The sequence below is a fragment of the Lissotriton vulgaris genome, chromosome 8 (assembly GCF_964263255.1).
Source record: "Lissotriton vulgaris chromosome 8, aLisVul1.2, whole genome shotgun sequence".
Taxonomy (NCBI): Eukaryota; Metazoa; Chordata; class Amphibia; order Caudata; family Salamandridae; genus Lissotriton; species Lissotriton vulgaris.
Genome location: NC_141696.1, coordinates 218633952 through 218640510, shown reverse-complemented (window position 1 = coordinate 218640510; position 6559 = coordinate 218633952).

The following is a 6559-nucleotide window of genomic DNA, read 5'->3' as shown; positions in this document are numbered from 1 at the left end:
AGAGGCGGAAAAGGTCCGACTTACCAAAAAGGAAAATTAATCATGCTGATTTTGGCGTTAAAAATGATGCTAGTATAGGGGGCGAGCGGGTACCAACTATGGATAAAGGAAGGATAGCTACATCACCTATACATTCTTGCCCCACCCCCAAAGTAGTACAGTTCAGCTCTATACCTGATAACTCTCCTGCCGTTGTGACACCACAGGAATCTTCAAATGGTGTCCTAATTGATAATATAGAGTCCATAATACGGACCTATACTCTTGCCATTGTAGAAAGACTTAACAAAATGGATGACAGGCTGGGGAAGATAGAGCGTGAACTGGGTAGCAAGTTAGCAATCACCAAGGTACCGTCTAATCCTGTCCTACAAACTTCCACTATACCAACCCCTTCAAGTACACCAGTTTTAATCCCCACACCTGCCCCTGTCCAGATTGCATGTATGCCACAATCATTACAAACTGTGAAAGAAACTATACCTACAGCTAACCCTGCATTACCTAATAGTTTACCCGCACTGCCCCCCGCTGTAACGGTTACCGGTTCGGTGAAGAGCATAGGTCAAGCTCCTGGGAATCAGAAGAGGGACAGAGGGAATGGGCGACCCACACGGGGCAATTATAACAAGGGCCCCCTCCCAGAACTTCCACCGGAAGCAGTGCCTTTCGTGGTGGTACTTACTGGGGTGCCAGAGATAGAGGCGAACAAACGCGAAGGTTTTGCCCAGTTGAAGAACAAAATAATGCATTGGTTGAGTATGTATAGACCCATTGCAAAAAACATAAATGGTGAAATCGTCCATGTTCGTCATCTTCCCTGGCTGGGGGGAAGACCCAAAGACATCGAGGGAGATATAGTGGTCATCAATTTTAGAGACCAGAATGCTGTCCACTTCATACTTACCTGGCCTTCCGATCATGATAGTAATCATATCACCCCTCGCCCTCTTACTTATTTTTATCCCCGCTCAGTGGTGTTTCCACCCAATCACCAATTCCTGTCAGCCCCTCTCCCCCCTTTACTGAGGCAAGTGTACCCAAATCCATACTGTCCACCCGTATATAATAACGGTTTTACAAGCAATGGTCATCATAACATAACAGTAGCTGACCCGCATTGGTGGAATATTGTGGCTCCAAGGCATAATTCTGCCACACACAGGAGAATGGATCATCTCAAACCCTTCACGCCCCTAGAGACCACCAATAGGTTTGACCTGTTTAGCGGCTTGGAGGACTGTGATTGAAGCCAACTAGTCACGGGGGAGGTGGGTGAAGGAACATGTGGAGATGAAGGGGGGGATGTGGGTCTGTGTATGGTGGCGAGAGGCTCTACTATGGACAACCTGCCTAAGGGGTTTAATGCTGCCCGTTATCCCAGTTGCAATAAACTCACTATTGGGCAGATTTAATGTAACCCGGATTCCTCTACTCCGGGAGATGGTATCATAACACCCATAGACTTACCGATGTGGGGTAGTATTCCCCGGGTATCCGATGAAGACACGATCAGGAATGTAACCCCTCTCCATATGAGCCCTCTGCCCAATGAGGCTGTAAGTTCAATAGAGAGAGGCTATAAGTTAGGGAGTTGGAATATTGCTGGGTGGAACAACAAGACGGATCGTTTAGGGTGGTTAGAATTTCTAACCCAATTCGACATCCTATGTCTCCAGGAGACTTGGGCAGTCGAAGACGTCTACCTTGATGGGTATGCTGCCTATAATTGTCAAGCACAGCCATCCAACATGGGAAGAGCTAGCGGCGGGTTGGTGATATTGCTCTCTGTGAGGCTGCCGGTACAAGTGAAAATCCATCTGACTGTTGGTCTGCACTCGCAGCTGTCATGGTTGCAACACAGGGATGGGCGGAATGTCCTAATAATAAATCATTACAACAATGTTTTTAACCACTCAAACACTGTTATGGTTGAAGAACTTGATGCGGAGGTGGAGAGACTGTGTGGCCGTAGCAGAGTGCCTTTTGAAATTCTGTGGGGAGGCGTTTTCAACATTCACATGTGTGCCTTTGCTGGCACGAGGGTGTGTGGGTATGGCGGGGAGGCTGGAGATGATCAGGCCCACTTTCTACATTCGGCCTATGGTGAATCTTTAAACACTCTCATGCTCAAATTGGATTTATGTATCATGTTATCTGGCGTAGACAGTGAGGGTAATTCGGTACCAACCTTTATTGGTAGGAACTGTGCGACGGTTATCGATTACCTCATCGTCTCCTCCAGTATTATGACTTTTTGTACCCCCCCTGTAATGTATCTCTCTTTGTGGGGGGATAAGTCAAAGGTGTTGCATGGTACCGTGACAGATGTTGTTCCACACAGATTAAATGGCCCTAGAATTAAATGGGGTAGGCATAATGAGGAACGCCTACTAAGCACCATAGTGTCAGCCTGTTTAGATGAGGTAGAATGCTGTCTTGAACCCGATAAAGGTAGTGCCGATATATTAGTTAGTTTTGATACCATTAATAAAAATATCGCAAACATTTTAACTGGTACAAAACCTAAAGGCACTAGGATCACTAGTGGATGGTTCAACAAGGTATGCACTAATTCCCTACAAAAACTAAAAGCCGCCCTTAATTGCAAACCTAGGGATAAGGAAGCAGTTAGGGCTCTGAGGAGGGAATACAACACTCACCTGAAGGCCAGGAAACAGGAATTAAGGGAAGAGGCCTGGGACAACCTGACCATGGCCGTGGATCTTAAGGATGCTAAGCTCCTCTGGTCCACGGTCAACAGTCCTTTTCTCCAAAAGGATGAAGCCCCGGTCTTGTCTGCCCAAGTGAGCGAAGAGCATTGCCCATTTTTCCAGCATTTTTAACCCCGACAGATTAGACGCAGGGGGTGACAGGGATGCTGTGGTTGCCACCCCCTACCTCTTAACATCACAGTCACCGAGGTGGATACTGCCATCTGGTGTAGTAAGGGGGGGAAGGCACTGGGCCCCGATGGGGTACCCGTTGATCTCTATAAAGCTGAGGTATCCCTTTGGAGTCCACTGCTGACCAAGGTGTTTAATGCAGCAGCAATGACCCAAGCCTTTCAGGCCTGGGGGGAATCTATCATCATTCCTATTTATAAAAAAGGTGCGAGAGGAGAGACAAAAAATTATCGCCCTATCTCGCTCCTTACTGCCTCCCTAAAAATTATGAGTAGGGTATTATTGAGCCGCTTGGAGGATTGGGTTGAAGAAAAGGGTGTCCTGGCGGACTCCCAGTTTGGTTTCCGAAAGGGGCTAGGCACAATAGAACAGTGCATAAACCTGGACCTCATCATAGGCAAATATACACGTGCTAAGCAAGGCTCGTTGTTTCTTTGCTTTGCTGACCTCTCCAGTGCTTTCGACCTGGTTGACCATGGTCTTCTGTGGTCAACCCTACTGGATATGGGTGCGCCACGGGAAATCATCTACTTCTTAGCCCAATTGTATAGGAATCTGTCGGCTAAGATACGTTATGGGCAATCAGGAGAGTGTTCCCCTAATATTCTGATTGGCTCTGGTATTAGGCAGGGATGTGTCCTTGCCCCTCTTCTTTTCTCCCTTTTTATTAACGCAATTGAGCCTGAACTACGTGCTGTCAATGCTGACGCACCGACCGCCGACGGCATACCCATTCCGGTATTGCTTTACGCTGATGGTGCGGTCCTACTCTCGAGAACCCCTCTTGGGCTGCAGAAACTCATGGACAAATTTGTGGATTTTATCAACGGGAGAAAATTAAAAATGAACACTTCAAAAACCTTTATTATGGCCTGTGGCAAGAAAATCAAAAATCTAAGACCTTTTACAGTTATGGATCAAACAATACAAGTGGTTGACAAATTTTGCTATTTAGGCATCACTTTTAATAGTGGGGGGATGTGGGCGTCCGAAATGACCAATGTAGGAGCTAAAATGGCCAAGTGTTCCTTTGGCATATTTAAGTTTGCAACTAAGCTAGGCTCTAGGCCGATACCCGACATGCTGTACTTATATCGCCATAAATGTGTTGCCCTGGCCCTCTATGGTTCAGGTGTATGGGGCCATTGTAACCATTATATGCTCCAGGTGGAGGAAAACAAATTCGTTAAAAAGCTTTTATGCTTACCATCCTCTGCTTCAACCAAACTGATCCACCAGGAGGTTGGTCTGGAACATCTTTCTGATTTGATCAGCCTAAGACCACTTCTAGTATGGAGATCTATTTGGATTAAGGAGCAGACGGGGTTCACAAAAAAGATCATTCTTGACTGTCTCCACTTGGATAAATGTTCCCGTATCCCCTGGCTCAACTATATTATCCAGGTATTTAAGGATGTCTTCAATCTTTCTGTGTGTGATAACCCACCCTGTGTTATAGACATCCCTAAGAAAGAGCTCAAACCTGTATTCCTGAGGGCTGGTACTGTAAAGCGTATTGCTGCTACCTCTCAGTATGCTACACATGTTTTCTACGATAGGTACAACATGGTAGAATCGGGATTCGCAGGATACCTTAGAATGGTCACCATTCGTTCCCACCAATATGTATTGACAAGATTGCTGATGGGGACTGTTCACTTGCTTGTTGCGTATCCACACATCAAGACCCACACCGTTGCCCCCTGTCCATGTGACGGGATTACAAAGCAAAGCCCGGAGCACTTTTTATTGTTATGCCCTTTTTATCTTCATCTCCGTAAACTATATTTGAAACCACTTTTTAAAAAGTACAATGTATCCACAATCGAATCTGCTATGAGGCTCTTATTTGGACTTGATTCACAGGACATTTGCTTTTTTACTGCTGTATTCATTTTAAAGTCTGTACACTTGAGGAATAATATGTCCCTTGATACATGATTATTCTAAATCAGTTGTATTTATATGTATTTTATCGATTTATGTATGTATGTACTTTTATGATTATTATCAACAAATGATCAAATAAAGTTTTTGAATTGAATTGAAATGCTAATTCCTAACTATAACATGTCTGAAATCTATGTTTTTTACAGGGAATTTCAAAGGTTTTTTAAATTCTAATTCCTAACTATAACATATCTGAAACTTATGGTTTTTTCAGTGAATTTTAAAGGTTTTGTAAATGGCAATTTTTTTTCATCGTTTCAATGATACACAGTTTAGAAAACAAAATCCATATACATTCAGCTTAAAATTATCACTTTGTACTAATACATATCCTTATATATTTACAGCAGAATCTAATATCGTCTTCTGTCCTTATGGTATACGAGACACATCATAATCTTAGCATTATTGTACATATCCATTCCTGTTGATCAAGTCTTAATACAGCTCTAGTCCCATCTTTCCCATTTTTCATCCTCTCTTGCGGGATCCTCCTAGCTTAAAGTCAGGGAAAAAGTGCTCATAGCCGTTCCCAGCTAGTTAATCTCCAGTCTCTGTTTCCATTCTATAACTGGAGCCCAAATACGCTTTCCTAGCTGCTTTGCTTTCCGTCCTTTTTTCTCATATAATGCCTTCTCTAGACTATATATAGCAAGGAGCCGTGATAACCATTGTTGGAACGTTGGGGGATTTGGGTCCTTCCATAAAGATGCTATGCAGATCCTGCTTATAGCAATTGCCAGGAATAAAAATTCCTGATGAGCTACATGACTTCCTTCTCTGCTTACTACCAAAACCATTAATTCATTAGTTAAACTTATCTGGATCCAAAATGTTCTTGCCATAAACTCTTCTATTGCCTTTTTAAAGGGATCTAGGATAGAACATGAGGCAAACATATGGATCGTATCCGCTTCTGTACTTTGGCATCGCGGGCAGCTTTTACCGTTTGTAACCCCCCAGCGAACTATTCTTTTTGGTGTATAATATAGTTCAAAGATAGTTTTGTAGTGTTGTGCCTGGACATTCGCCACCTTTAGTACTGTGCTCAATAGTTTGAGCGAGTTTTCAAACTCATTACCAACTATATTCAATTTCGTTTTCCACTTTTCAGAAGTTTTCACCAGATCGTCCTCCTTATACTGGATCAGTTCTACATATATATGTGTAATCGAACATCCCTCCTGGCTTTGTAGTCGCTCCATAACTGCTTCTCTTTCAAATATCTTATTGCCTTCTTGCTTCTTTAGCAGAGCCGACCTGATCTGCAGGTACTTAAAAAAATCTCTACGCTCTACATTATATAAATGTTGTGCTCTATCAAAAGTCATTATACCTGTATTATCAGTGAGATCCCCAATAGTATTTACACCTTGCTCGTCACATCGTCTCATTACATAATCATGAAACACCTCCGGTAATGAGGGGTTCTGGAATAAGGGGTCTAGTGGTTCATTCTCCCAAGTCCTAGCTTTTTCAGGACTGAGGTCCAAACCGTTATTGCTGCCCCAAGTGTCTTAAACTTAACTTTCTTGTGATAGCTTGCCTCGCTGAACGTTAGAAGCCAATTATTGATCTCGGTCATTAAAAGTTCATAGATGTCTGGCACGCCATCCCCTCCCCTCCATTTATCCGAGGTAGTGCCTCCTAGTAGCCTCCTCGTATATTGGAGGATCGACGCCCAATAATATGCCCTAAAGTCA